Consider the following 16655-nt stretch of genomic DNA (forward strand, 5'->3'; position numbering starts at 1 on the left):
CTGCTCACAGGTGGCATGGGGTCAGTTCGCAGCCCCCCAGGCACAGCGAGGCTGGAAGCAGAGGGACTGCAGTGGCCGTAGGCGAGAGAGAGCCCGCGGGTGCCTTTTGCCTCCCCCGGTCACAGCACTGAGCTGGTTACAATGGGATGGCAAAGCGTTTCCCACCCGTGAGAGATTCCAGTGCCTAAAGGGGCTGCAGGAAACCTGGAGAGGGACTTGGGACAAGGGGCCTGTAGGGACAGGCCAAGGGGAATGGCTTTAACCTGCCAGAACAGGGGAGACTGAGATGAGCTCTTAGGCAGAAGCTGTTCCCTGTGAGGGTGCTGAGGCGCTGGCACAGGGTGCCCAGAGAAGCTGTGGCTGCCCCATCCCTGGCAGTGCTCAAGGCCAGGTTGGACACAGGGGCTTGGAGCAGCTGCTCCAGTGGTAGGGGTTGGAACTGAATGAGCTTTAAGGTCCTTTCCAACACAAACCAGTCTGGGATTCTTTGATTCCATGACTTAGTGATGCCTTTGCAGAAACAGTGGGAAAGCCACAGCTACACAACCCTTACCCCCATCAGTGCTGGGCTGAGGAGCAGCTGGTGCACCAGGATGACCATGGGCTCTACTACATACCAGACAGTGGCCAAAACCACCCTGCCAGCCTCCAAATTAAATCTGCAGGGCTTAATTACCTAGCAAAGGCTGCTCAGCAGCGGGAAGTGACAGCTGATGGGATCACATGGGGCAGGGGAAAGCTGCATCTGTCCCCTAGGCCAGTGTCCCCATGGCTCCACTCACCCATGCGCCATGCTCTGCTGCTGCTGGCACCCAAGATCCTGGAGCAGGAGATTGATTGTCAGCAAATCCCAGCTTTCATTTCCAGTAAATGAAATGTTCTCAGTCTTTCTAGGTTGGACGTAAACACCTCAAAATTGGAATCTGGAGTCAAGGCCCACAGTGCCCATCACGAGTGCTCCACAGATTTATTGAGGTTTATGATTTTTAGTGGAGCTTATGATTTTTCAGGCAGCTACGTGATATCTGGCAACTCATAACTCCTGCCCTTTGGATGCATGAAAACACTGCTGTACTCCAGCCTCTTCCTTCTCCTCCCCTCTCAGCTCCTGGAACATCAGCTCAGGACAGGGCTCATCCATCCACCTCTGCTGTGGTCTCCCCAAGGGGGCAGGTGAACTGGATCCTGCCCTTCCCCTTCTTCCTGCAAAGTGGATCAGCGCTAACTGGATGATCAGCCACCTCTGAATCCACCATGAGCTCGCTCTGTCAGGAGCAGCAATAAAACCTCTGTAGGCACCAAACCCAAGGCTGGACGTCAGGCAGGGCTGGCCTCTCTGAAGCCCAAAGAGGCTTTTCCCTCTGGTTGCAGCAGGGCACTGGCCTCACAACAGCACCAGGTGGTCTGAGAAGTCTTGCTTTGGGAAAAGCACAGCTGCATCCTCCAATGAACCCATCCTAATCCTGCTGTCTGAAACCACTCACACATCAAAGAGATTAGAAACACACTCTGCATGTATTATCCTTTGCATTTCGAGTTCTTCTGTTTGATCTGTTGGAGCTGAGGGTTTTTTCCAAAGGTATTGGAAAAGTTGGGTGTGAGAGAGTAATTTGGGGCTGGGAGTAATTTTTCATCAATGTACTTAAAGACAATCACAGCACTAGGAGGGAGGCTTAATTGTGGAGTTGTGCAATTAGTTTTTATGTCACTGCAATTATTCTGTTGGCTACATATAAAGAACATGGCAAAAATGCAGCACTTAATTTTAAATCAAGACTTGATTCTCTTTTAGTAGGTAATTGATGTTGATCACATCACTTAGCAGTGACTATAAAATGTGCTATTTAGATTGTAAAAGGATTGAGAAAAAGGCTAAGAGATAGGTAATTGATGGATCACAGGCTGCTTTGGTGGGAGGCAGTATTAATCCATCAGACTTCAGCTTGTCTTTGTTTGCAGCCACTTCTGGGCATCATAAGTGGCCCTGAACGTTAACGGGTACAGAGCCGCTGATCCCCACAGCACTGCAGCCAGCAGCAGCAACAGATGAATTCAGCTGGTTCCTTGTGTTTAAATACCTTCTTTTAAGGGCAAGCATTGCTCAGAGCTTGTCAGCCTTGCATGAGGTGGGATTCAGGGATCATCTCTCTGGACAGAGCATTGCACCCCAGCATGCCTGCTGTCCTATGCCAGGCAGAGGCCACAGGCACCACTGCCCAGCTCACACAGGCTGCCTGCAAGCTCAGAGCTGCTGGCATCCCAAATACCTGCCACAAGCACCTCAGTCTTCCTTTATTAATAGTGCAGGGCTGTTGAAAAGAGGAAAATGGGGAAGCTGAGGAGGAGAAATGGGTTATTCCCTGCAAAACAGCACTGGTGCCTTCTCAGCCAAGAGCTTCACAATGTTAACAGTGAACTAGGCTCAGCTAGGCCAGTCCTACATCTCAGCAGCAGGGAGAGCTTGGTCCCCCCAGGCAGGATGATACAAAACTTGCCCTTGCTCAGCACAAGCCAAATTGCTTGAACCATGGTATGATTCATTGTCACAATAAAGCAAATAAAGCTTCTCCTTGCCTTTTAACTGGCCCTAGTTACTTGATTTCAAGGATTGATGCTTCCCAGGCAGGAGGTGGAGGTGAGACAATTGCATTCACTGCAGGGATAGTGCCAAGGGCGGCTTGCTTTTAAAAATGCTTTATCTCACCCATTCTGTGTGCTGGGACATGGGGACTTCTGTAGGAGCAGTTCTGCCACATCAACATTAGCCTCTGAATTGGCAGAAGGATCAGTTGAATATCACTTGCAGCCTCTCATCACCACCAGCCCAAATGCAATTTCATTCAGTGTCTGAAAAACATAAAGAACTCATCCAAGGGCTTTTGCCATCAATTCCTGAGAGGCTCAGGAGCAGTAAATGGGATGTAGGGAGACAAGGGGTCATCCCTGCCTTTGGGGAGGCTGTGCCAGGGGCAGAGCACCGCTGTGTCCAGGTGAGCTGCTGCCCATGCAGTGGTATAGCGCAGGGCTGGGATCCCAGCGGGTCTCAGTCCCTGGTGACTCTCCCCTCCTTCTGGAGCATATCTGCAGGAAGCTTGGCCCTGGAGGAGCCTGGATGTTCAGCTCTGGGGTAAGGGCAGGCTCTGCCTTGTGCTGAGAACCCGGCAGTGCTGTGTGACTCCAGCATTTCATTACAGCTATTAACTACACTGTTCATCACAGCCAAGTGGCTTGCCACAGGCAGGCTTCCCACTGGGCTTCCCTCACTCTTGTTTGATATCAGGTTTGGATTAAATTAGATAAGGCAGCAATGGTGATCAATTCAAATCCACTTTCCTATTAAGCTATGGACAAATGATTTAGGAGGAGAGGAGAATAAAGCCTGTAGCAAGAGCAAAGGGACCTGGCAGGTATGTAAGCAGTGTGAAGGAAGCCTCAAGTTTACAGTGCCACCAGCTCAGCAGGGACCAGGCTGGGACCACGAGGGCATCACCAGGGACCTCTGCCCTGAGCAGGAGCCTTTCCAGGTGTCCAAGAAAGCAGGACCATGCATACAGGGCTCAACACTGCAGATTCTTGGAAAGCTCCTGGAAGCTCCCAACCCTGCTGCTCCAGCTATCATGCCTGGGAGCCACATCCTGTGCTGTCACCTCCTCTACACTACATTTAAAGCATCCCCACACCACAGTACACACAGGTTTGGGAGCAAGAATAGGGACTATTATTAAAACACTTCCCATAATGTAGAAGCAAGGAGACCATAAATCTCAGCAGTGTCACACACTTAAAGGGGATGGTTATGAACTGTTGTTAACTGCAAAAATGGGCTTTAAATCATCAGCCATCAGCAACACCCAGCACTGGATGCTCTGAAGTTGTTCGGCAAAGCCTTTGCAGCTCCTTTCCACTATGGCACAAGTGGCCACGACACTGATTACCTGGAGATAGCTCTGCACTAACCACAGCACATTTCTGCTGCTCCTCATAATACCTACCAGCATCCAGGGAAACAGCCCTGTGAAACATCAAGGCCAAATGTGCCTTGCCCGGGAGCAGCAGGGCCTGCTGGAGACCACAGGGTGAAGCTTTTGGGGAGATTGGGTGGCAAAGAGCAGTGGGTGCTGCCATCCCCAGGTCACCCTGGAGAGCAAACACAAGCAAAAGAGATGGGCACCCTGTGCCAGTGCCTCAGCACCCTCACAGGGAAGAGCTTCTGCCTAAGAGCTCATCTCAGTCTCCCCTGTTCTGGCAGGTTCAAGCCATTCCCCTTGGCCTGTCCCTACAGGCCCTTGTCCCAAGCCCCTCTCCAGGTTTCCTGCAGCCCCTTTAGGCACTGGAGCTGCTCTCAGGTCTCCCCTTCAGGAGCCTTCTCTTGTCCAGGCTGCCCCAGCCCAGCTCTCTCAGCCTGGCTCCAGAGCAGAGCTGCTCCAGCCCTCACAGCATCTCCATGGCCTCCTCTGGACTCACTGCAGCAGGTCCATGTCTGGCAGGTGAACATCAAACCTGCAGACCCAGCTGCCTTCCTTAAACTGTTTCCTGCTTTTCACATAAGAATAAAATAGGAAAAATTAGTATGCGACTTCTTCCTCAAGAAATCAATGTGATCTCAACTCACTGTGAAGTTCCCTGACTAGTAGAGAGGCTGCACTGGTAAAAACTGATCCTCAGAGGAGAAAGAATGGGGGGGGGGGGGAAGGAAAGAAAATTAATTCCAGTGTCTGGACAAGGCTAAAATGGTGTGGAAGGTTAAACTGGGGCTTGTCTGGAAACCGCAGAGCAGAGGGGGCAGTGGGTCCAGCTGTTTCCCACCAAGCCATGAATCAGGTGGAATTGTTAATTCCCATTAAAGCTGCTGGGAAAAAAAATGTAATCAAGAGTTTTTAAAAAGGGAGGTAAACAGTGAAAATTTTGAAAACCCATTTCAGCTTTTTCAAGACAAAATGGATATTTTTGTTGTGAAATGCAGCATCACTTCAACTGCTTTATCTGACAGTCTGAGGAGCAAAATTAGTTTTCAAGTCAAAGCAAAAATCGTATTTTTAGGTTTTTTCTTTTAAAAAAGCTTATCTGGGGGTTTCTGTCCTAATTAAGAATAGGTTTTCTCCTTCCTTTAATGGAATAAACTGTTTCTAGTGAACTCATCTCTAACATCCTGGGTTGGTGCTTTCCCTGATGCCCGCTCATATCTGTTCATCAGCAAGCCCAGGGCACATGGGCCATGCTCATACCATCCTGTTCCTAGTGCCAGCACTGGCTAGAGCTGAGCCTGGGGTTCCAGCCAGGCTTTACACGACCAGAATCTCCCCAGCACAAGTACAACAGAGCGACTGTGGTTCATTATTGTAGTATGTGATGCTCACACTCAGGGCAAGGCAGCTTCTTCACCACTTGTACATTTGCAATTGAGACAGACCCTGCAGCTTGATGCAATCTGCTACAGATCCCAGAGGTGGCTTTTATCCCAGGGGATCCTCCACCGTAGGATTAGCAGATCACATCCATCACACTGAGGAAAGTTGCTTAAGATCATAGAATAGTTCGGGTTGAAGGGACCTTACAGCTCAATCAGTTCCAACCCCTGCCACAGGCAGGGACACCTTCCACTAGAGCAGCTGCTCCAAGCCCCTGTGTCCAACCTGGCCTTGAACACTGCCAGGGATGGGGCAGCCACAGCTTCTCTGGGCACCCTGTGCCAGCGCCTCAGCACCCTCACAGGGAACAGCTTCTGCCTAAGAGCTCAGCTCAGTCTCCCCTCTGGCAGGAGACCATTCCCATTGAATGAAAGGCACCAACTAACAGCGATTGCAGTTTGCAGTCTGTCTTCTGGATGTGAGCACTGAGGAAGGGAGAGGAGTGATAAAAACCAGAGGTTCAGTAGGAGCAGGGGAATGGAACAGCAGAGAAGGATACACAGCCAGGGAGAAGCTGTGCACGAGGGTGGAAGGAGCAGAGTTCCAGGGCCCTGGCAGGGATGAACTGGAAAAATAAATCACTGCAGCAGTTTCAACCAAGAACAGAGAGGAACCATATGGGCTGCTCATGTGCCCAAGCACATGCTGGACAACAAAACGACCCAGGCTCTGGCAGCAAGATACTGCCCAGGAGGGGAGTAGGACTGCAGGCATGGAGGGGGGAAGGCAGGGCATGCCCCTGCCCAGACACTTATGGAGCAGCACTAGACTCAGTGCCAGCACAGCCACCCCTTCAGCATACTGGCTTTGATTTATATAAGCTTTTCTGCTTGCTCTTTCCTCTGGGCCAAAGGAGGCTGCTCTCTAACTCCACAGTGAAGGGAACAGCCTGACAGCATCTCCATGTGCTGCCCAGAGGGACATACTCAGCTACAGCCCCACAGGCAGCTCAGCAGCAGATCCTGCCCCACTACCATCCCCAGGGCAGCGGTGCCAGGGAGAGTTCTCACCCGAGGAACAGCACAGACACTGATCTATCAGGACAGACAAATACTAAGCCCTGGTGGCAGGAGGCTGCAGGGCCTCTGGCCAGTGAAGAACATGCAGTTACATCATGGCTGCTTCTTGCAGGGAGCAACTGGTGGATGAAGCCTGGAGCACCTACTCACATACAGGAACATGCTAACCCAGCCCCGCTCCTTCATCTCCTGATACATCCACCAAATACCATAGCAGAACAAGCTCCCTTCTACCAGGGCCCAGGCTGGACCACAGAGAAACAGAGGTGGTGTAGAGATTACCAGGTTTTATACTTGCTCTCCTGCAACAAGATGATGGGCCCAGCAGGAAGGGCTGGCTGCTCCCTAGGGGAAGGGGAGCCAAGATGACCCCAGCAGAAACACCATCCTCAGCAGCAGGCACAGTCCTACAAGGTCTGAGCACACCAGGTGCATCAGCAGTCCCAGGTACAGCTTGCAATGACCCAGATCCAGAGCCCACTCAGGACTGAGAGGAGATGAACCAAGAACAAGGCTGGAGGTACAACTGCAATACAGATCCATAGATCATCTAGAAAAGTGAGCTGGAGATACAGCTACAGTGTGTCTGAGGGTCCTTTCAGGAGCCAAGAGGTACACCAGGTAGCAGGACTGGAGCCAGGCACTCTCACAGCATCACTCAAGAGAGAAGGAAAGCACCAGGGCTGAATTTAAACAGAGCTCCTATCCTATGGGTGCCAGCTGAGGCTGGTCAGGACTGATGAACAGCATTGGTCGAATGGGGCTGGTCCAAACCACATATAGTCCTTGGCAAAGAGGAACTGTCCATTTGGTGAACGCAGCTGTGATAGCCTGAGCTGGGTGAAGCACTGTTTGCTTTGATAGCAGCAACCAGGGCTGAAGGGGAGCACAACCGTCCGTTGTTGGTGCCTTCCCCTGAGGTGATGGAGCAACACGTGGGGCTGGAGCTGCCTCTATGGAACCAAGCATAGCTGTTTGCTGTGGGTCACACAGTGGGTGAGCAGGCAGCATCCCCATGAGGTCAGAGGTGGCAGTGGGGACAGCACTCTGCATCATGGCTTTATGCACTTAAAGCTTTACTTTTAAAGAAACATTTAAGAGCAGCAAGCTTTTGTTGTTATTTTAAAGCTATAAATTATTGAGAGCTATACCCTTGCTTTCCCAAATCATTCTCATGCAACCAGAAGACAGTTCTATGTTTGAGAGTGCTTTGCAACAGAATGAGTCGGGTGCATTTTACTCAGAACTTGCCCCTTTAGCCATGTCTTAAACTACTTCACCATTTGCTCTGATTAGCAGAATCTCCTCGGGACAGAGAGGCCCTGGAAGAGCTGGAGGTGTTGCAGGTCAAGATAAAAGCACCCTGCGTGCCATTAACTGTCAACACTATAACTAGCTTAAATCAGGGCAATTAGATGGCTCATGACTTACAGGAATAACAGCAGCAGCTTTTCAGTCCACTTGCTGTGTGCTCAAAGCACAGCCTTGACATTAAAGCGATGTGATTAAAAGCAAGTGTCAGGGCTGAGACCCGGCAGAGGAGCTCAGCAGGCAGGGTTAAATCCACAGCTTCTTCTGGGGCTGGACACCCCAGGGCCTGGAAGAGATCTCTGAGCATTAGCAGAGCTGGATTGGCTTTTAGGTCTGCAATGCCATCTTGTGATGACAGCGGGGAAGTCCGGGTGCCCTCTGCGGAGTCGTTAAGTGTGTTGTGGCTCTTTCTGGGGGCTGGTAGCCCAGGAGCAGCCCAGTTTAACAAGGGGTTTGGGGCTAAGAGAAAATCTGTCTGTGATTGAAAAGTCCCCGTTCTTGCTTTGAGAGAGTGAAAATAATTCATTCAGTTAATATTTTTCTCTCTCTAGCTCAATTACATGGCTATAAAAGCCACTTCTTCTATGCTGAAGGAGCAGACCTGTGTTTTTCTGTGGGTGTTGAGGGCACAATAATAACTCGCTGTGACAGAGACCCAGCTCCACCTTCCCCAGCAGACATCTCAAACACTGCCCAGTACTTGGTATCTGTGGCCAGACACAGCAGTGTAGCTATGACCTCTCTCACTTGGCATCCATGAAGGTTTTCACCAGGGCTTTGTGCTCCAGTGAGACATTTCAAGGCCTTTTGGTGCTCCTCCTGTAGTTTGGGCTCTCAAAGCTTGGGCTTGTCTCCAAGTGACGCACCAATGGAGCTGTCTCTTGCCTTAGGCAATCATCCACTCCATCTCTGTCTCCTCCGAATGCTTCTTGGTCTTTTTTTTCAGTCCAAGCTGTTCTTCCTGGATGTGGGTATGCTGGTGCAGACCATGGCATGAGGGGTGCCTTGTCCTGGGAAGTGCTGGGCTCATTCTGCTCAGGACAGCCACGGCTGCATGAGGGGAGAGAGCCTGGTGCTGAGCGGTGGAGTTAGGTGCTTTAGAATCATAGAATCCCAGCCTGGTTTGGGTTGAAGGGACGTTAAAGCTCACCCAGTTCCAACCCCTGCCATGGGCAGGGACACCTTCCACTGGAGCAGATTGCTCCAAGCCCCATTCTGGCCTTGAACACTGCCAGGGATGGGGCATCTGTGGAAGATCCGGGGATGATGAAAAGCTGTATGGTGGAGGGACAGGGAATAGCAAATACAGGGAGCACTTCATGATTTTGCTAGTGGAGGTCTCACTGCCTGTGGCTGAGGGCACATGCCCACAGAGAGGGATGGATGATGAGCTCCAGACCCGAAGCAGGCTGCCTAAGCCACAGCTCCACTTTGGCAGCTATACCACTCATTAGCGCAGCATGGGCCCCAAATTAATATGCCTCTTGTAGTAAGATGTTTTCAGCAGGACCAGGGAGATACTTCAAGAGCTTTCTGAATACCAAATACCAGAATTCAGCAACTCTCAATGCCAGGACCAGCCTCTCACTTCACAGCATGGATTTCCCTATGTTCCTGCACAGCTTTCCACTCTCGAAACTGGGCTGGGAGCATCAGTTTATCTCACATGCTAAGGGGGGGGCTCAAGCAAATTCTTCCACATTATTTGTGAACTCTGGGTAAATGTGTCACATCAGGTAAAACACAAGGGCTCTGCTGAGGGTTCAGAGTAAAGCCCTTTTCTGTCAGCTTCCTGTGCTCTCCACATCAGCTGCATCTCTCTAGGGGTATGAGAAGAGGCTTCTGAAGCAGGCTGAGCCCAGCAGTGCCATGCCTGAAGTCCTCACTGCAGCATCCTGCCCAGAACCACTGCTCTGCAGAGCTGAGCACAGCCACACTGACTGGAAACAGCACCCACCTGGGCAGCCTGTCCTCCTGCCTGCCTCCAGACCTGGAGCAACACCCCAGAGGTGTCCACAGCAGTGTGAGTCCTGGGTTCATGGTGGTTTCATCTGTGTTGGCCCTCCCCATATCCCAGGCTGATGTCAGGAAATGTTGTTCCTTGATGTTGAGATCACTGCTCGGCCTGTTGCTCATCTCAGCTTGGTGGAAGCTAAATATATCCTCTCTTTCTCCTGCAAGTGCCATGCTGGGGACTGAAGGGGCTGAGACGCTTTGTTTCAAGATGGATTAGAGAGAGGTTACCACAAAACAAAACACAGCCAGTGTTCAGAAGAGCTCCTCTAGTCTAGACACAGACTTCCTTGAACTCCCCATGTCCCAGCACGTTTGTGTTCAGAGCAATCAAGAGGCTCCAGCAGCCTTTTAACCACTGTTGGGCAAATCACATAATCACAGAATGGTTTGGATTGGAAAGGACCTTAAGATCATCCAGTTCCAACCCCCTGCCTTGGGCAAGGACACCTCACACTAGACCATGTCACCCATTGCTGGGTTACAAAATAAAGGAGGAATTGCATCCGAGACATTTTGCTCCGGGTGTTTTAAGGCAGGACATAAGCCCCTGCCTGCTGGCACAGTGCAACTGCTTGAGGGCTTGCACTAGCATGGAGCTGCAGTGCTTCAAAGATCTGTGTGCTACCAGGCTGGGAAGAGACACGCCATGGTGTAACTGATGTCTGGAGCTCCGGACACTGTTCTTTACTGCTCTCCTCAGCTCCAAGGACATCGCTGCCTGCCCAACACCACTGCACCCCAGCCTCAGCACAGCAGGGTCGGCGCCATGGTCCTTCCACCCCATCAGATCTTGACTCAGCAGCATTTGTGCTGCACAGTCAGTGCCTGGAGCGAGAGGAAGAGCAATGCTGCAAGACAGGGAAGAGAATTCAGTGAAGTGCCCCAAGGGAAGTTCAGCAAATGTGCAGTGTCCATCAGCCCTGTGTCCTGTGACCATTACTGCCCTATGTACTGCAGGGGCTGGACGTTCAGCAGCTTTGGGGCGTTAGCAGGGCTCTGTTATGAAGCACTTTTATAACTTTAGTTGTGGAGATGGCAGCACAATGTGTTTCGTCCTACAAACACAGCATTATGATACAAGCCAATACTCGACACCAGCATTTTGTCAGCCCCTGAGCAGAGGAGACGAAAGGAGTGCCATGCTACTGTGGCTGCCTCTCCTCCTTCATGAGATTTCACCAGCTCTGGGGCAGCAGCACAAGAGGGACATGGAGCTGTTGGAGCGAGGCCAGAGGAGGCCATGGAGATGCTGTGAGGGCTGGAGCAGCTCTGCTCTGGAGCCAGGCTGAGAGAGCTGGGCTGGGGCAGCCTGGACAAGAGAAGGCTCCTGAAGGGGAGACCTGGGAGCAGCTCCAGTGCCTAAAGGGGCTGCAGGAAACATGGAGAGGGGCTTGGGACAAGGGCCTGTAGGGACAGGCCAAGGGGAATGGCTTGAACCTGCCAGAACAGGGGAGACTGAGATGAGCACTTAGGCAGAAGCTGTTCCCTGTGAGGGTGCTGAGGCGCTGGCACAGGGTGCCCAGAGAAGCTGTGGCTGCCCCATCCCTGGCAGTGTTCAAGGCCAGGTTGGACACAGGGGCTTGGAGCAGCTGCTCCAGTGGAAGGTGTCCCTGCCTGTGGCAGGGGTTGGAGCTGGATGAGCTTTAAGGTCCCTTCCAACACAAACCCCTCTCCCCCTGTTCCTCAGTTTATCTCCCCGATTGCCCCGAGTGCCTCAGCCCGGGCCCCGCGATCCGGGCCCGCCCCATGGGAGCGGCCGAGGCGGGGGGGCGGTGCCTGAGGAACCGTTCCAGCGGCGCGGCAGAGCTCGTTCTTTCCGCTCAGCGCCGCCATGAGGAACGGGTGCGGCTGTGGCGCTGGGCTCAGCGGCCGCCATGAGGTGAGGGGGGTTCCGGGCCTGCCGCCGCGGGTCCTTCCGGCACCCATGCTGGAGAGCAGGGCTCCATCACCCCGGCCGGGGCTGGGAGTCGGGAACGCCACGCGAAATATTCCCCTTTTATATTGTCTGTAATGGTTACTCATGGCTGAACGGCGCTGGGGGATAACCTCCGAGGCCTGGGACTGGGGGTGGCTCGTCCAGGCTGTGCCGCTTAGTAGCAATTTCTTAGGCTATTATTCGCTTTGATTTATTATTATTCCCCATGCCAGGTCCCAGCTGTTCAGCTCTATTAATGCAGATTTCATTAACTGACTGTTTGAAGTGATGTTTCTCCTGTGCTCTCTTTAGGCCTTCCAGCCGGTCCGCAGCTTTTGTGTGTGTGGAGGGACTGGTATGGCCGGGAGGTCCCTGTCGGCAGGGCTGGCTGCCGGGAGGAGGCCGCCCTCGGGTAGCGGGTGCTGCCCGGGGCCTGCCCTCTGCCAGCCCCGAGCTTGGCAGGGCATGGAAGAGGCACAATGAGGAGGCTGAAGCTATGGGAGCTAGCATGTGCTGTGAGGAGGAGGAGGAGATGTAATGGGGCCGCCTGCGTGAGACACAAGGTACAGCCCGGAAGCCTCAGCAGACATGGTGAGGCCCCTCCGTGAGCCGGTGAGGGAGATGGGCAAAAAGATGGTTCATTGTGCTGTACTAAGCAGACAAAATGGCCTCTGCTTGTGAGTGGCTGTTGGGCCAGGCTCTGGTGCTCTGCGGTGCAAATAATAACATGGCTTATCCAGTGAAGCACACAATGCTGCCGGTCGCTAGAGAAAGCCCTGATAGGAGGTATAGGAAGCGAAGCCCACATCCCCAGAGGGTGTATTTTTGGGGCTGTACTTACAGAATCAAAGGCTGGTTTGGGTTGGAAGGGGCCTTAAAGCTCATTCAGTTCCATAGGCAGGGACACCTTCCACTGGAGCAGCTGCTCCAAGCCCCTGTGTCCAACCTGGCCTTGAGCACTGCCAGGGATGGGGCAGCCACAGCTTCTCTGGGCACCCTGTGCCAGCGCCTCAGCACCCTCACAGGGAACAGCTTCTGCCTAAGAGCTCAGCTCAGTCTCCCCTGTTCTGGCAGGTTAAAGCCATTCCCCTTGGCCTGTCCCTACAGGCCCTTGTCCCAAGCCCCTCTCCAAGGTTTCTTGTTGCCCTTTTAGGTATTGGAAGACTGTTATAATGTGTTCCTGCATCTTTCTGTCCTCTAGAAAAATCTCAATTTTAGGCTCTGTTTGACCCAGCAGTAGTCAGCTACCCATTGCTGCTCAGTGCCTGTGATAGTGTTATGCTGCTGGGAGAGGAAAGCCCCTGCCAACACACTCCTGGCACTGCCAGTGCTGTTCTGGCACTGGCTGGTGCCGGGTTTTGGCAGTGCTCTGCATACTTGAGAGTGGAGTAACTCCTCCTCAGTGGAGTTAATCCTAGATTGGATGCAGACAATCTGCAGTCAGAAAATAAAACATCTGTTGCAGACATTTAGTTTAATATCGCATCTTTTATATAAAAATGATGGTCAGCTAATTAAGTGGTCTGGGTTAAAGTTTGAATTTGGGGCCGTTAGAGATGCTTGTGTTAACTGTATAATTTTTAATGATAGGTAAATGATATGCGTGTGTCTCTGCAGGTGGGGCTTGCTGGAGCAGCTGTTAGAAGAAACAAGCTTTCTGTGCTGTCTTGAGGATCCCCATTTGAAAGACATAGAGAAGATGGAAACGGGCTGTCCACAATTTAAATGGGAGTACCAGAGAGGGATGGATGTAGTAACTTGCAGGATCTGGATGCAGGAACTTGAAACATCAGAGGTGTTTGGGGGGCAAGCTAGAAGAATTGCGTGTGCAATTTGTTGTTAACCCCTCTACTGCTTGTCTTAAAATATTTGGGTTTATGTGTCCTCTATTTATTAAAGTTCTGTTTAAACTTGCTCATTTTGGTTTTCAGTGTATCATAATGCTGTTGGGTCAGAGAATCCCAGCATGGTTTGGGTTAGAAGGGACTTTAATGTTCATCCAGTTCCAACCACTGTCACGGGCAGGGACACCTTCCACATAAAAAGCCAAAAAAGGCATGGGGCACAGGAAGGCTGCTGCACCTCCTGCTGTGCACAAACTGCACCATAGCTTGTGCCCCAAGGAGAGATTCTTACCAAGGTTCCCTTTCCTCCAGCACTCTGAAGGACATCAGGTTTCTACGGTTTTCTGTAAATGAAATTAGGGTGGCGTTCCTATTTATGCTGCATACTGATTTGGAGAAAACTCCATGAACAAACTCGCCAACAGTTTCAAGTTGACAAGCAGGCATTCCTTATTGCAAGGCCGGGAGACACAGGGGATAGCTCCTCCTAACGTGTGTCCCCGTATTGCTCCACAGGATGGTCACTGGGCATATTACATCATTTCCAGAAAGTTTCCCGCATTCATACAAAAATGTGATGGTCTTTAAGGGTCGTTTGCTTTTCCCAGCTCAATTAACATTACAAACATAGCAATCATCCTGTCCTTCTACTTATCAGCTAGTTTAACTGCTCCCATCCTGGCCATCAGCTAGTCCCAGATACTCCCCACCCCCAGGTCTTGTTTTCCATTCTGCTTTTCTCACACCTTTTGTACTGAGGTTCTGAGGACCTGACACTATGTCAATTACCTTCAGGCACCACCCTTATTTTCCATTACAAAGCCGTCAAACTTGCCATTACTTAGAACTGATTACATTTTGTGCTGTTGTTACTCCTTGTATCAATACACAGCCAGTACAAGTTCACAAGATTCCCTCTGCATGCTTCAGTTCCCCACATGAAGGAATTTCTTGTTATCTCCCATCCCTAGGCCTGGGTGGGAGGTGAAGCCCATTGAAAACTGGGGAGCTGGAAAAGGTTCTAAATACATAAAACACATCAGAACTGGTGGGGAGGGCAGAGACAGCCATGATGCCCTCAGACAGAAATGCTCCAGTTAGACAAAAATGCTGTTGAAACTCTGAAGTGGCTGTAGTCAGAGCATGGGAGCTCTCACCAAGGTGCCTGACCCATTGGGATTCAGTGCAGTTTTATGGAGAACCCTGTGTTTGTGAAATAATCCAAACTTAGGAGTTTTTTAGGCTAAAACTTGCATTTTTCAGTTTTTTAAATACAGTTCAGTGGTGGTCAGCCACATCACAATACACTTACCTTGTTGCAGGTGCTGCTGTAGATGCAGTGCCTCTATATGTGAGCAAAACTCCAAGTGTGGGCCCAAGGCTGCTGCTGTACACTGCAGGAGTGTAACAGCAGATTTGATATTTGAGTATGCATTTTTTATACTCTAGATAGACTTGTTGAAGAATTCAACATTATTGGAGAAAGGGTTTTTTCAGCTGAAATTGTACACTAATATAACTTTACTGTTTCTGTATGAACAAGTTCCACTTGCTAAACTAATAGCAAGTTTCCTATGGGTTTATATTGTACTCAGCATCTTCTCTCTCCCATACTGGCCCAGGAGGGGAGCTGGGGGGATCTTGTAGCAGCAGTTTCTCTATCAGCTCTTTCTGAAATCATCAGAAGGGGGAAATATATGCTCAGGCACACAAACCCTGTGCTGTATGGACAATAAATACACATCAACTGGCTTATTTCCTTGAAAAACTTCCTGCAAGAAAGCTCTACTACATTCATCTCAGGGCTGAAGCCAAGACTTGCAGGCCTGGTTGTGCTATAACCAAAAAGGCAGTAAAAAGGGATGGAGAAAGTCTGCTGGCAACGGTGATTATCCCATCAGAGCACTTGGGAACAACTGCAGAGCTCTGCTCAGGTCATGATGTACATTGGGAGCCCTGCACCTCTCAGGCAGCAGAAGGGGCTTTGCTTTTTCCCCAGATCCAACAGGCTTTGTGCACGTACTGGCAATAAATACCTCCACACAAGGATGTCATAAATGCTCTCCAGTGATCAGCACGAGCACAGGCTTTGGGAAGTGGTGCTCTGCATCCTCCACAGCAGCCGTGCTTGCAGGGCAGCGATGGTCAGTGCTGTACAGCTCCGTCTGCGGCACACAGGCAATCGATAAAGGACAACATGATTCAGTTTGGTGCCTGGACCGAAGGGCGACAAAGGAAATTGAGAGAGAACCCACAGGGTCCAAGAGGAACAAAATACTGGCATTGAAATAAAGCCAGGGAAATGGAGCAAGACCTGGTTTGCTGCTCAGGCAATGCTGGCATGATTTATGGGTCTGTTTATTAGCACTGTACGTTTTGCAATCTATATATGACTTTGACTGGGCAGAAGTGGCTGGATGGCTTACATTTCATCACGGTGCTTTGCTCTGCTTTTAGTGCTCTGCAGTACCGAGGCAGAGCCACAGTTAACTCCGATTTATGTGTTTGGTTTCAAGCAGTTAATTGTATTTTATCCTGAGCTTGTTAAGGGAGCTGAATTCCTTGCGATTGTTCTCTGAGCCCTTTCATTTGATTTCAACACCTATTTTGGACCGGTCCCCTGGGTGTTCTGTACAATACCGTCTGGTATGGTTTGATTGTGCTCTCCAGGCTCACAGAGCAGAAAAATCGGGCAGTGATCCGTTCCAAAGGCAGACTCCCATTTCCACCGGAGGCTGGATTCAGCCGCACACCCTCACCGTTGTAAACCGGCAGCTCCCCGGTGGTGCAGACCCCGGTTCTATAGCCACAACGTTGAATTAGAAAGGAAGCTAATGACTACTAAAGGATTCCAAATCACGGTAGTGTTTGCCCGGCTGGGCTTGGGTCACAGAACCAAGCCGGTCAGGGGGAGCAGGGGAAAAGAGCTTTCCTCAGAGCAGCGCAAGGTGGCAATGTTGGCTCGGATGAAACGCGGCTCCTTGCACAGCTGCACGGGTTTTTACCAGAAGCTTCTAATGAACGTAGAAGGCAGTGGGAGCCCATCAGGTATTTCGGGGACGGTAAGACCTCCGTTCTGCTGAGAGCAACCCTTAGGCTTGAGGTGTCAGGGCCCGAGCGTCTACCTCGTCACTGAGGTAAC

At 51.1% G+C, this 16655-nt stretch overlaps 1 long non-coding RNA gene and 1 other non-coding gene across 2 annotated transcripts; both read left to right on the top strand.

The window, feature by feature from the left end:
• The first annotated feature begins 12196 nt into the window (after window positions 1-12196).
• LOC117436755 (uncharacterized) lies at window positions 12197-13583 on the top strand. Its single transcript, XR_004550086.1, has 2 exons — window positions 12197-12232; window positions 13287-13583. It is a non-coding gene; the product is annotated as an uncharacterized lncRNA (long non-coding RNA).
• LOC115945690 (small nucleolar RNA SNORA74) lies at window positions 12899-13103 on the top strand. The gene has a single exon (XR_004079967.2). It is a non-coding gene; the product is annotated as a small nucleolar RNA SNORA74 (small nucleolar RNA).
• Window positions 13584-16655: the final 3072 nt, after the last annotated feature.

This window comes from Melopsittacus undulatus, chromosome 10 (assembly GCF_012275295.1).
Source record: "Melopsittacus undulatus isolate bMelUnd1 chromosome 10, bMelUnd1.mat.Z, whole genome shotgun sequence".
NCBI lineage: Eukaryota > Metazoa > Chordata > Aves > Psittaciformes > Psittaculidae > Melopsittacus > Melopsittacus undulatus.